Here is a 14421-nt window from a genome sequence, read left to right on the forward strand (position 1 = left end):
TGTTTTTACCTAAATGAGCCATCTTACTGTGACTTTCCAAAGTTCTTATGCATTCTTGGCTATCCGTATAATTAGTAGAATTAGTGTTGAATGAGTCATAAATTTAAGAGGACTTCACAAACTATCATCAACTATCATAAACTATCATTAACTATCATAATCAAATCTTCAATTTTATACACCACGCACTAAGGTCCTAATATATTTATTATTACTTATCTAATTTTTGGAATTCAGATTTCTTACAGCGAATTACGTGATGCATTGGAAAGCCACCTGTAGTGGTCTTTATAAAAACTCTCCTTTATTTGGGGTGTTTAAGCCTCTACCTCCCTTCCACCAAGCCACAACCTTAAGTATAAGAGAGAAAAGGTTAGCGGGTAGAGGGTTCCCAGACCCCTTTACTTCTCCCTGCTATTTAGAGTCAAAGGTTTCTTTTAGGGCTCTATACCAATCTACATCAACTGCAGACACAGCTAGCAGTCTCCTCCATGCCGCTACACTGGGAAGCATTTCTCTCTGTCTGCTCCAAACCACACCAACTGTGGCCTCTCCAAACTGCTCCATGCCATATGCCAACACAGTATGTCACTCCAGAACGCCACCCTGTTTTTTTATACTCTCAGAGTCCAAGACCACGCAACCTTTTGTGAGGCATGTGGAAGGCAGTTACCAGCTGGTAACGATCATGCCCTACATGTTACAATTATTAGGTGTGGACAAACGATAGCCCAACTTAAAATCCCACACTTGGGATCAAAACAAAAACATATTTACATAAAATACAAAGAAACCAACACTTCCATTACAATGTGGTTTTCTGTCCCCACTGAATTGCATAAGGACGTATGTTGTATAATTTTACATAATTTGAATAGACTAATATTCCAAAACATCATTACTAAACCATTATTTCAGTAATGGGAATTCCATCAGACACACTGGCCTTAGTTTTTAACTTTTTTCTTTTTTACTATTTTTACAATCACAAAGGCTGGTTCAATCATTCACTTTTTGAAGAGTTAGGCTGTTTTATTTTTTATTTATTTATTTTTTGCTTGGCCAAAATACTTTATTTTTTTTAATTTTTATTAATTACACTTTATCCACCCTGCATCCCCCCATAAGCCCCTCCCTTCTCCCCTCCCTCCCCTCCCTCGTGCATGCCCCTCCCCAAGTCCACCAATACCGAAGGCCCTCCTCCCCTTCCCTCTGATCCCAGTCCACCAGATCACATAGGAGTGAAGTCTTGCCATCCTCAGTGGCCCGGTAAGGCTGCCCTCCCCTCAGGGGGAGGTGATCAAAGAGCAGGCCAACCAGGCTGTGCCAGAGGCAGTCCCTTCTCCCATCACCATGTAACCCACCTAGACACTAAACTGCCATGGACCACATCTGCGCAGGGGCCATAGGCCATCTCCATGCCTGGTACTTGGTTGGGGTATGAGTTTTAAGTAGGCATTAATGTGAGGGAAGAGGAAAAGCCTTCTTTCTCAAGGAGTGTAGAGGGAGAAGGTCAAAGTCACACATCAGCATGCATGACAAGTGGTAGGATGGAAAGAAATACTGGAGAGGCAGAAGCATTAAATCTTGGGAAGATCAGGGAGGCTGCACCGAGAGTGCTTTGACTTGTCTAAAAGGAAGGAGGAATTCCATGCAAAAGGGCTCTGACAGAGCCAGTCCTGAAGAGACCTGATAAGCTAGGGTCAGATGGAAGGTGGGGAGGACCTCCCCTATCAGTGGATTAAGAGAGGGGCAGGGAGGAGATGAGGGAGGGAGGATGGGAATGGGAGGGAATGTGGGAGAGGGCTACAGCTGGGATACAAAGTAAATAAACTGTAACTAATATAAAGAAATAAGAATAAAAAAAAGGGCCCTGAATGACTGGCAAACACTTAAGTAATGGCTTTATGTGGGGTATGGGAAGACAGGTGTGGAAGGAAGGCAGAACCTATAAGATAGGTGTTTTTTTCAGAGTTTAGGTCCACATTAGAAATCCATGGTAAATCACTGATGTTATGAATAGAAGGATATGTGATCATTAAAACAAAACAACCAAACAAAAAAATCCAAATCACCAAAAACCAAACATAAAAAGCCCTGTGTGATCAGGATGTTCAATGCTAGCATTTTTCTGGGTGTTGTGAATTTATGCCCTTTTTTATTTATCTTATTCTAACTTAGAAGAAGTAGTAGGTAAATATTAGACAACACCCCCCTAATCATCAAAGGGTTGAGTTGCTCTAAAAAAACTGTTGACACTTATACAGCCCTATTTCCTCTTGAACTGATTTATTGAAGCTAGGTACAAGGATTATCTTTTATTGTTTCAATAAGGCCTGGGTAGTTCTGGGTAAAAAGGAGACACTAAGCTTGTTCCAAGCATGAATTAATATGCTTATACCTTTACATGGTTCATTTACATTTGAAATGAGAAAATAGTAGAAACTATTGAGTGTAACTTAGCCTAAATTAGTCTAAAGAATTTATTACCCATCTAGATACTACTTTGTGTTTCCAAGAAAAAAACGTCTGAAAATAAAACAAGCCTGATAACGGAAAACATGCTTTTTGCAAAAAGTATGTGAATATGTTGCCAGGAATCATTTTCAGTAATTTTTAAAATAAGCATTGCTTTCTCCAGCCCACTTTGAGATATGTCTTTCTTTACAGTGAGGCCTACCACGGAACTTGAGATTTTCTTCCCTCAGACTCCTACATGCTGGGGCTGTATGCAAGCACCTTTATGTCTAGTATTAATGTTTCTAAATTTTAAGAATGATAAACCAGAATACATGAGTTCCTGAACATCAGTGGCACATATAATACATGTTTAACATTAACTAAGAAAATAATTTTCCAGATTCCTAGAAGTTGGGGTTCTCCATGATTTCCTTACAGAACTGGATTGCCATTTGACATCTACTTCCTTAAAACTTTTAAGTTTCTTAAAACTCGGGGCTTTTTGGCTACATTTTGATAATTCACACTACTAGAAAATTGTATTTCTTTTTCAGATAACTTCTATTTAGGAGAAAATAGCTGAAAGTATCTTCACATACTGCAACAGTAATGTACTTTACTTTTCCTAGTACTCTAATGATCTTCATTTTTTTGCTGTGCATTTTATTAATTTGCAAAGATAAATCCTTAAAACATTAGTTACTGGCGCTTTTCATAAAATACAATGGTTGTTTCCAAGTGAGGTTTTTTAATGGAGGAAGAGATTTTAAAAATCAGCAGATACTTTTAAAGCATCTTAAAATCTGACGTGACAACACTATCACTTATTATCATTTATCCCGGAATAGTTTACATTCTGCCCGCCACACCCGTGTTACTTATGTTTTAGTTAAAACAAAAAACAAAACAAAACAAAAAAACCCCAAAAAACAAAAAGCAATGGCGGCACATGCCTTTAATCCCGGCACTCGGGAGGCAGAAGGTAAATCTCTGAGTTCGAGGCCAGACTGGTCTAAAGAGCGAGTTGCACAACAGCCAGAACTACACAGAGAAACCCTGTCTTGAAAAACAACAACCAAAGTATCTGTTTACAGTGGGGAGATCGGGTATACACATATATTTATATATTGTGAGCTTGTAAGAAACAGAAAAATACATTGCTATGTGTAAACGTTAACATTTTGAGTACTTAGATGAATAAGGTTATCCACAAAGTTGCAAGCCAGAAAATAACTTGTCAGCTAGTCTTTATAATAAATTTATTGTCAAAACTGTTAACAAACCCGTCATCGGATACCATCAAGACACATGGCTGCAGGATTTAACTGTTGTGTAAATTAAAATTAACCTCTATCCACGTGGAATCAAGCAGGCGGTTACTTCTCTCAGTTGACAACCTTCTGGAAGACAACACTGTAAGGACTGGGCTTTTACCTTCTAGTCTGGTAAACCAGTAACATGTCCTGTGCTGGCAGAAGCCTGAGCTGATGATGACCTTGTCTGCTGAAAGCTTGCCCACTCTCGTAAACCCTGAAACGTTTAAAGGACAGCTCGGATGAATAGAAGTAAGTGTCAGCCCTAGCAACTGAAACCTTCGGCTTCCCCTCATGCCGCGGTCTGGCTACACCGCCTCCGCCGATTTTCAGATCCGATTCGTTTCCCTAACCGACCCGAAGCTTTCCTCGGCTGTCTAACACGGGCCACTCTCCCAAGTCCACCGAAGCACACAGGTCTATAAGTTGGATAAAAGAAGCAAAGAGCTCTCCCAGCCCTGTCTCAAGATGGCGACGGTCCCTGGCCGTCTTACACCCAGCCCAAGTCCATCTCCTCTTCCCACCGTGCCCCGCGCCCCTGGCGAAGGCGAACCAGAGAAGGGTCCAGGATAGCTGCGATCGGGGCGGGGCAGAGCCCGTCGCCATCCCACGCACGCGCGGGCTCCCTCACATCCCGCCTCCCGGCTTGGAGCCCTCGCCCGGCAGGGTGGCGCGCGCTGCCTGTCGGGATACTCGGCCCGCCCACCCAGTCATCTCGTCCGGCTCTGCGAGATCCGTGTTTCTCCCAAGATGGTGGCGCTCCTTTCTGGGTGACTACAGGAGACGACAGGGCCCTTCATCTTCGGCAGCACTTCGCCGTCCTTTCTGCGCTCGCTCGAGCACCGGGCCACGCAGCCATCCATCCCCTCATCGCGCCTCTCCACTGTCGACCTGTCGCGGACAGTAGCGCCTCTTTCTGCTTCTCGGAGTTGCTTGCCGCCCTTGCCCCCCGTGGATAGACCGCGGCAGCAGCCAACTAGCGCCGACTCCAAGGTTGCCTAGGCGTCCGGCCTCCGGGCCTCGGTTTCCTGAGGAGAAGCGCGGGTCCCGCATGAGCCCCGGCGGTGGCGCCAGCGGCAGGGAACGAGGCGGTGGCGGGCGGCGGCGGCGTACGAGGGCGACAAGGACCAGTGAAGCGGCCGCAGCTGCGAGGGCCGCAGCCCAGGCACGGGGGCGAGGACAGGTCAGTGCTGCTGCGGCCGCGGCCTGCCCGGCGCGCTCCCTCGAGTTTGTACCGCCGGTCCCTTCGTCACCCTCCGGGCCGAGCTGACAGGATAGGCGCCCGGGCCCTCACCCGCCTCTGTGAGCGAGTGCTTGGGCGCGTGGTCTGGAGGGGCCGGTGCCAGGAGTAGGCCCTGGTGGCTGCGGCTGCTGCAGCCTTAACTGTCAGTGCTGGCTGAGCGTAGGAGGGAGGGATTTGTCGCCCTCGGGTACCCGAGTGGGCCCGGGGTGGGGCGGACGTGCAGCGCGTCGAGATTGGGGCCTCATTTAAGCAAGGCATTGGAGAGCGAGCTGTGGCTTCAGGCTTGCGAAGGGCAGGCCTTTTCCTCCAAAGGGGCGCCCTGGTGGGGAAGACATATTTAGATGTGTGCTTAGTGGGTTGGGGTGTTGGGGATGGATTGGAAAGGAAAGACGATGAAGCGGCACGTAAAGCCCAAGGATTGTACTCTCGTTTTATTCGTTTGCTGCTTCTGGTAGGATTCAGTAGTTGAACGTGAGTTACTGGATTCCTCAAACTGCTCTGTTAAATTTAAATGCAAACCTGTAAGCAGTTGGCCTTCTCTCTTCCCCTCCCCCCTTTCAGTTGAGAAAATGGAAAGAACGTTTTCCCCATATTGATGCGGAGGCTTTTTGTTGGAAGAGTCAGAATCGAATATGCTAAATGCTTTAGCCTTAAAACTAGAGAATGTGATTTTAATAAGACTGTTCAGTCTTTGAATCCTCGAAATACAGTATTGTGTCAATTTTTTCTGACTTCTTATGAGTATGCTAAAATAGAACAGTGCATGATTTCTTTGGGATTGTATTAAGTAGCTAGTATTGCAAATGTAAACTAAATAGTAAGTGGGATGTATGGCCCACGATTACTTTCAGTCGTGAAGAAGTGTGGGTATAACCCGTAGTTTTGGCAGAAGCAGCAGATTATGACAGCGTTTTGGAGAGGGAAATGCATTTGAAATAAAGATGACCAGACATTTAAGAAATACAGCTGTTAAAAAGCTACGTATTAAAGATCCAGTAAATCTTGTTGAGTAGATTGGACAAGTGACTAAAAAGTGTTTCTGTCACACCTCAGATTAGTGACTAACCTTACTTAAGATATCTTTTGGGAAATCATTTAAATTTAGGAGAGACAAAAAAAAATTGTCTTGGTAGGTATGATAGAAATTGCTTTGGTATTGGATTCTCCACTTAAATCGAATCTGCTTACTGCATTTTTTAAGGAAATGAATACCGAATCTGTATTGCTGATAATGACTGTAAAGCCTTAAGCACTTAGCATAACTTAGCAAAAAGCCCATGCATCAAAATCTGTACCAAAAATGAGCTTTAACAAATAATTTGTGATCTATATTTTTAATTAAGTTATAGTACATAATAAGAAGAGATGACTTATATCTTTGTTTTAAAAATCAGAATGAAAACTCTGAAAGAGAGATTTGTGTCGATATTTACCTTGTATTGGCGTGCTTTGGACGTTGCTCCTATAAAGAGTTTAAGTTTATGGGGTTAGAAAATTGCTTTTGGATGCAGGTTTTGTAGATGGCTTTTTGATCCCTAAAATGTACTCCACCAACCACTTTTGTTGTTGTTTTGAGAAAGGGTTTTATGGAGTAGCTCTAGATGAGCTGGAACTCTCTTCTTGGCTTTTTCTCCAGGGTTCTGTGAATGGGATGTATGACCCACAATTACTTTCAGTTGTGAAGAAGTGTGGGTATAATCCGTAGTTTTGGCAGAGCAGCAGATTATGTCAATGGTGTAAAAAGTTTACACCATTAGGACTGATTACTTGCCTTCTCCCTTTATAACTTTAAGTAGAAAATGTGATGTCTACCTAAGACAAAAATTCTTTCTACTTGATTAGTCGTTTTAACAGCATTCATTAGGTATCTGTGTCTCTGACATGAATGAAACATTTTAGTCAATTGTATTATTTTTATGACCATTTTACTTTTAATTGGCCATAGCTAATTTTTTTTTTCTGTTCAAGAGCTTAAAATGATGTGTACAAGTGCCTTTTCTTTTTAAAAAAGAAATCTTAAATGGTTACTGGCATATTATCATTTATTTTATTTCAGTTTATATTTGTTATTAATGATAACATTACTGTTAATGGATTTATTTTTATATTAAGTACATGTGCAGTTATTAAAAACATCAGTGTTCTGATTTTTGAAACGAGATGAATTTTCAGAAGTGGTCTCCTGAGTGCTTTCAAGTACAAAAAGCATGTGCCAGGGAGGTCATACAAAAATAGTTGTTAAAAAGTCTTTGATATTCTTTTCATAATAGAGATAATAGAGTTTTAGATGGTTTTGACAGTTTTCTATCTCACTGATAAATATAAAGACAAAAGTTAAGCCAGCCATTATGTTTCACATTTGTAAGGGAAACAATTGAGAGGCCTCTGAGGCAGGATTGTGGCAAGATTAAGGCCAGCCTAGGCTAAGTGATGAGACCTTGTCTCAAAAAAAAAAAAAAAAAAAAAAAAAAGAAAACTTTATCTATCAGAGGTATAATAGAATGTGTAAAGGTAATAGCTTTTTCTTTGGTAGTTTGCTTTTTTTTTTTTTTTTTTGAGATGGGATTTCTTTGTTTTGCTTTGGCTGTCCTAGAACTAGCTCTGTTGACTAGGCCGGCCTCAAACTCAAGAGATCCATCTGCCTCTACCTCCCCTCTGCTAAGATTAAAGACATGACCACCACTACCCAGCCTAGAAATAGGTTTGTAATTAGAGCTTAATTTCGTTTTTGATGAGACATAGTTTTATCTATAAACAGGATGGTAAAGATATACCAGATTTGTGAGACTTAAAGATGGTGAAGTGCCTAATAGTCTTTCAGCTTTACCTTAGAAAACTTCATACCCCGTTTTTCAAATGGTCTTAAGCACCTTGTATATAGTGGTCTATAGCCCATTATTTGTTCTACTATTTTTCTTTTTCATTGTGAACTCAGTCTTTAAGTGCAATGATTTCTATTATTTAATCAGAGAGTATCTTTCTAGATGCCTTAAGTCTGTTCAGCTTGTTATTTAAAAATTTTCAAAGACTGGGTAGTCTACAGGGACCCCCCCCCCCCCCCCCCAAATATCTGTCCTAGTTATGAACACTGAGAAGCCATAAGATGAAAGCTAGTTTTCATTATCAACTTGTGTAATGTTAGGAGGGTTTGTTTAGCTGGAATAGGGATTGAACCTAGGGCCTCGCACATGCTAGGACTGCTCTACCACTTCCTAGTTGTCTTTGTACTTTTGACACAGGTCTCACTAGGTTGGCCATACTCACTCTAGCCTAGGCAGACCTTGAACTGGTAAGTCCATAGTAACTGAGATTGCAGGCCCATACCACCATGTTTTGGTTGACATTTGTCTCTTTCTGTCTGTCTCTCTGTTTTTTAGTCTGTCAGTCTTTCTGCCTGAGTGCCTGCCTGCCAGCCAGCCTTTCTTCCTTTCTTCATTTCATTTTTTCTTTCTTTTTGAGATTTTATTGTGTGAGAGTTTTGCCTTGTATGATTGTACCACATGTGTATGCTGCCTGTGGAGGTAAGAAGATGGTATTGAGTCAGCTCTGACTAGGATTACAGACCGTTGTTAGTTGCCATGAGGACTCTGGGAATTGAACACAGGTCCTTTGGAAGAGCAGCAAGTGCTCTTTACTTCTAAGCCATCTCTCCAACCTCCTGTTCTCTGCCCTCCCTTTTTCCCCTCCTTTGTCTCTTATCCTTCTCCCCTCCCCCCTTCCCTTCTTTCTTGTGACAGGGTCTCTCAGTAGCCTCTGAAACTAGCTGTATTGACTAAGATATCTTCAAACTCAAAGATCCACCTTCCTCTGCCTTCCCAATGTTAGGATTAAGACATGGAGTCTTAAAATAAGAACACTGTTCTCATTTATCAAGGTAGAACCTCCTAAAACCCCCACCTTGTAATTTATAGACTCTCAGAGGAGTTTTAGGTGGATGCAAACATTCAAATCATATAGTAGAGTATGCCTGAAATAGTTATCAGTATATTTACAAACAGCTGATTTTTGAGGCCCTCTAAATACTATGGGTTATACAGGTCAAAACAAAACAAAAAATTAAGAACATGTCCTATCATTTGGAAGCTGATAGGTTGGTCATTTATTATACACAACACCATTTTATTTTTTAATGTATATCCTGTCATGTTTTGGAACTTAATTCTCTCTGCCCTCCAGTTTTAGGGCAGTTCTTTAGAACTACAATTATAAAGATTTACTGTTTTTACCTTTTTTTTGGTGGTGGTGGGGAGTACAGTCCAAGAACACGTGTTCATGCCTTGCTTCCAGTCCATCATTCAGTACTCTATTTATAGTAAGTATGCATGAGTGGTGTGTGTAAAATAAAATAGATTTACTTTAGTACTTGGCCAGTTAGGACTCAGTTTTTGGAGCGTGATTAACTTCTGCTAATAGAGTCATAGATGCCTGAACTCAGCTACTGTATTAATTTTTTTTTTAATACATGAGGAAATTGAAGAGTTAAGTTTTAAAATAACTTTCTTAAATTGACCTAAAGCCACAGTCAGTCTGGAGTCTCTGGCTCTTAGGTCAGGATTCTACTTTTATTGGCAGATGTTCTGTCTGTTCAGAAGAATAGTTACACTTACTTTGTAATTACCTATTCATTTGTTTGGAGGTATGTATTGTCCATACTATTAATAAAAGGTAATCTTTATAAGATGTCACAGGCTTTTCTTCTTTTTTTTTTTTAAATGTAAAATAAAATTGTATAAATAGAAATACTGTTATTTTTCTCAATTTCTTTTCCTAGCATGAGATGTTTAAAATACCTGAGGGTGCTTTATTTTTTTCTTAATAGAGTGGCATATTAATAAATCCATATCAAATTTCATGTTTTCATTTCATTTCAAACTACTAGTTATAGTTCCTTGATTTCTGTTGTTTATAACAAGTAAACTAACTGGATAGTAATTTGTAAAGGTTATTAGTATTAGGCCTAGCTACAAATGAAATAAGTTTATGTTATCATCTGTTGGTTGTACCTGAAGCTACAGAAGAAATAAGTGCTTCAGAGTTATAGTGTTTTAGGAAACATTATAATCTGGGACTGTTGAAATGTAGAAAAGAATGTACTATTTTTGCCGTCAGAAGGAGCTGCTCCCCTGATTTGTCTTTGAGCCAGAGTGAGCTAAAAATGAGCAGGCCATTTATCTTTCTTGTTAATCACATGGAAGTGATACTGCTTTCTTCTTATGGAGGATTTTGCTGCTCAGATGTGGTACGTCTTGAAAGTTGATACTGTATAAAGAAAGTAATTTGCCTAGAAACTTTGTAGTAGAAAGGGTGATGGAACATGATTATCTGTTTTCTATTAACCTATTACATGCTAAGCCCTTAAAGAAACATTGTCAGGGGATTTTTAATTTAATTTTTGTTTGTTTATTTTGGGACAAAAGTCCATGTTGGCCTGGAACTGACTGGGAGGATAAACTGGAACTCCATCTTCCTACCTCTTTGAGTGCTGGGATTGCAGGTGTGTGCCTCCTTAACAGCTGCATTTACAATATGTGAATTTACTTCAGATTTGATAACTATTTAACATGAACAGTAGCTCTTAATTGTTAATGATATGTTACTTAGTTGCAAAGCTGAATTCCTTGGCCTGTTACATTAAGTGAATTGCAAGTTAGTCATTTATTTGAATGATGGGAAAAGACAGACTTTAGGGGCTACAGTACCTTACTTAGACTTATTCTTGCAGGTCAGCCTTGGCAAATTTGAGTAGGAGCCTCATTAAGAAATTGCATCTGGTGTATGGAAGAGAATCCTATGTAAATCTTACTGAAGCTGGCATCTTTATTTGAAGTGAAAGCACAGACGGAGTGTATAGGTCCAGAACATCTTTTTACATGAGTGTGATAAAATCTTCCTTACACATCTGTTGTCTGCCCTGTGTGGAATCTGATGTTGTTATTCTTAGCAGCTTAGCACATTTCAGAAGCTGGTCTTCTGTACCTATCAGCATCATTTGTGTAGTATAGCACAAATCGCATTAACTGGACAGAAATCAAACATTAAAAAAAGAAAACAAACCAAAAAACAAAACAAACAAACAAACAAAAAACCCCTTTAGTTTCAGTTTTGTGTTGCTGGGGATGGAATGTTGGGCCTTGCAACATGCTAGGCAGGGTATCTATCAGTGAACTACATCCCCAGGTTGAAAAATAAAGTTTGTTTCTCTGATTGGTGATGGTGTGTGTATGTGTGGTGGCAGTGGCAGTGGTGGCGTAGCCTAGGTTAGACTGTACTGGACCATGTAGTCTGGGCTGCCCTTGTGTTCTTGGTGTTCTGCCTATACCTCCTAAGTGCTGGGACACTTTTTAGTTCGTTTTTTTAATGTTTGTTAATACAGGATCTCCCATAGCCCAGGCTGGTCTCAGTCTCTTTGTAGTTGAAAATGACCTGACCTACTTATCCTTCTGACTCTACTGCTCCAGTGCTGGGACTATAGGTGTAAAACACCTTTTTTTTTACTTGTGTCCAGTGCATACATGCTCAATTCAAAATGTTCTTGTGGGCATTTAATGCAAGCAATTTTGGACACAAATTACATAGCTGTGGCCTGAATGAAGATGCTGTCAGTGTTGTACTTCTCTGAATGGTCTTTTCATGTAACAACTTCTGTTTTGTGTAAAAGAGATAACTTATCTACTTCAAACTTTTAATGAACTTTCAAATGTGAGAAAGTAGCCTTAGACTTATCTTTGTGGATTAAACCATGGCTATATAACTCATTTAGATTTATAATCTGTTACGTAAAATAAATTCTGATGCCTCTAATCAAATATAGAAGGTATGAAAAATATAGAAGGTAATATAACAAACAAGCCACATATGTACCATTCAGTATGAAGAAACATTATATTTTGTTATTTCCTTTCACTGTTGTCTTTTCTGAAACTCATGCTTTGTTTTCTTTAGTTGATATCTTTAGTATCACTGTAAGAATTTCTTACAACAATCTTGTAAATAAATAAATCTTACAAAATTCTTGTAACAATTTCTTGCAACAATCTACCTAGTATCAGATGTGAAGCATAGTGCTGTTCTTTAAAAGATGAAGTACATAGTTGTGCTTTTATTATACATAAAGCTAGCATATCATAAGGGTAAGGAGGTTATCCCCAACTTATTAGTACTTTTCCTTTATGTTTTCTATTAATTGTGTCCCTCTGTGTGACTATGTATCATATTTGCTAAGCATACTACTTCTAAATGCTGTTCCATTCTCATTTACTGTTATTGTTTCTCACTGACTCTGTGACACTGTACAGGTTTTTAGACCGGATATGGGAATAGGAAATTAAAATAAAAGTTTTGGAACTTCAGGAATATACGTTACTTCATTGATTGTAGTGTACAATTTTGATGTAAGAATCCTTAAGTGTAATAGAAGAATTGAGCTAATTTTAGTCTTTTATCTGTACTTCAGATCGTGTATAATTACTGCCTGGTGCATTATGTTTCATGTTAGTTTAAAAATGGAATAACTTTTTTTTGGTCTAATTTAACTTTGTGTGAATCATCCTATCTCATTCTGAAAATTTCTTGTGCTTGAATTAATGAAACAGGGAAGAGGTTATTTAAACCAAGTATATTTTAGCAGTAGACTATGTAGGAAACTTAACCGATTGAAATTAAATGTCTACTCTGATATTGAAGAGTCTGGGAGTACAGTAAATGTTTACTTGCATACACATTTCTTTTGTCTCTCTTTCTTCATCTTATCCTCCTCTTCATCTCTTTTTCCTTTCTTGTCTCCTGCTTCCTTCCTGTCTCCTGTTCACCGTCTTTCTTTCCCTTCTGCAGATACAGACATTTATAAATACTTGAATGAATGAACTACTTCTTTCTAGTTTGTGCAGATCTGGTTTAGGATATCTGCTATGGGCTCCTGAATAATGATTTTTGTGTAACAATAATCCTCTAGGCTTGAGAATTTAATATGAAGTTAAAGAGAAGTAGGCAGTACTAGATCATCCAGGACAATACCAAACATCTAAAGTCTCCCTTTAACTGTTAATATGCTGGTGCTGAATTTGACAAGGCATTCTTAGGAAGGGTGGAGTGTGTGTGTGTTCGTGTATGTATATGGTATGTGTATGTGTGTTGTATCTGTTGCTAATTCACACAAATAAATCTGAGAAGTTGAGACTGATCTGAGGTCAAGACGTAATAGCTTTACTATTTAGAGACTTACTCTGCTTAAAATTGTCATGTTATAATAGTAGTATTTGCTTTTTATGGTTCTATGGATTAAACCCAAGGCAGCTTCCTATAACTTAACTACATACCTAGCACTTTATATTTTATTTTAGTGTTTTTTTTTTTGAATAATTACTACTATTAATATTATGTAGTGTTTGGGATGTTATGTGTGTTTGGGCATAGGAATGCCACACTGGTGATGTGGAGGTCAGAGGATAATTTAGTAGAGTAAGTTCTTTCAATTTTTCATTTTTGTCCCAGTGATTTAATTTAGGTGTCAGACTTGTATGACACGGACTTTAACCTACCCACAGAGCCATCTCACCAGACACACAATTTTATATTAGGAAATTTTTCATAAAGTAGGAAGATTGGGTCACATAATTCTTCATGGTCTCAGGGCTTTGCTTTTAGCTTTTAGCTTATAGCTTTTTTTTTTTCTTATTGAAATATATGGTATAAAATACTTAAAGCATTTAACAAATAATATAGCAAAAATCTACCTACCACCCAGGAATATAAATGATGCCAGTTTTGATTTTCTTTTTTTTAGAAACTTAATCCCTTCCTCCAAGTCCTACTATCTTCTCTTCTTTCTCATGCAACAGGTTTCTTGAGGTTCTTGAATATCTCCTTTTTTGTATTTAAATATGACCCTTTCTCATATGTGGTGTATCATGATTAAGATTTTATAGGTATGTTTCATACATACCTGTCATCAGTTTACACATTTTTATGATGTATATGTTGACACAATTAGATTTGTTTTGTTTTTTGCTTTGGTCCATATAAAGAGGGGGTCTTTTTTTTTTTTAATTAATATGAAAGGCTAGTAAGTTCTAACATTGAGTTGAATTTTTCCCCAATTTTTTTTAACTGTCACTTGTATCCCACATCTCTCATACGCTTTATTTTTCAATTGATTTGCTCTATTTTGACATCAGTGATTTTATTTGTAATGACTTCATATACAACTTTGAAAATTGGGATTTCAAGACTCCCTACTTGTTTTTTTTTTTTTTTTTTAAATTTCTTGGCTCTTTTTTGGACCTTTACTCTCTTCCATAATACTTTAAAACCAGTTTATCAAGTTCTTTTGGGGAATTATACCTCATACTTTTGCTTGTGGCTTTCTTTCTTTCTTTCTTTCTTTCTTTCTTTCTTTCTTTCTTTCTT

The 14421-nt window shown here is 38.9% G+C and overlaps 1 protein-coding gene across 7 annotated transcripts in view; it reads left to right on the forward strand.

Annotated features, from left to right (window-relative positions):
* Positions 1-4444: 4444 nt before the first annotated feature.
* Ube3a (ubiquitin protein ligase E3A) overlaps positions 4445-14421 on the forward strand; it is an 89576-nt gene continuing 79599 nt past the window's right edge. For 4 of the 7 annotated variants that reach the window (XM_055607501.1, XM_055607503.1, XM_055607504.1 and 1 more), the window contains exon 1: positions 4445-4956. The gene's annotated coding sequence lies outside the window, so the exon portion shown is untranslated. Of the gene's footprint in view, positions 4957-10440; positions 10511-14421 lie in introns of those variants that run through there. The other 3 variants (XM_055607507.1, XM_055607508.1, XM_055607502.1) reach the window with 2 other exon arrangements.

Source organism: Psammomys obesus, unplaced genomic scaffold (assembly GCF_907164565.1).
Source record: "Psammomys obesus unplaced genomic scaffold, mPsaObe1.curated_primary_1811, whole genome shotgun sequence".
Taxonomy (NCBI): Eukaryota; Metazoa; Chordata; class Mammalia; order Rodentia; family Muridae; genus Psammomys; species Psammomys obesus.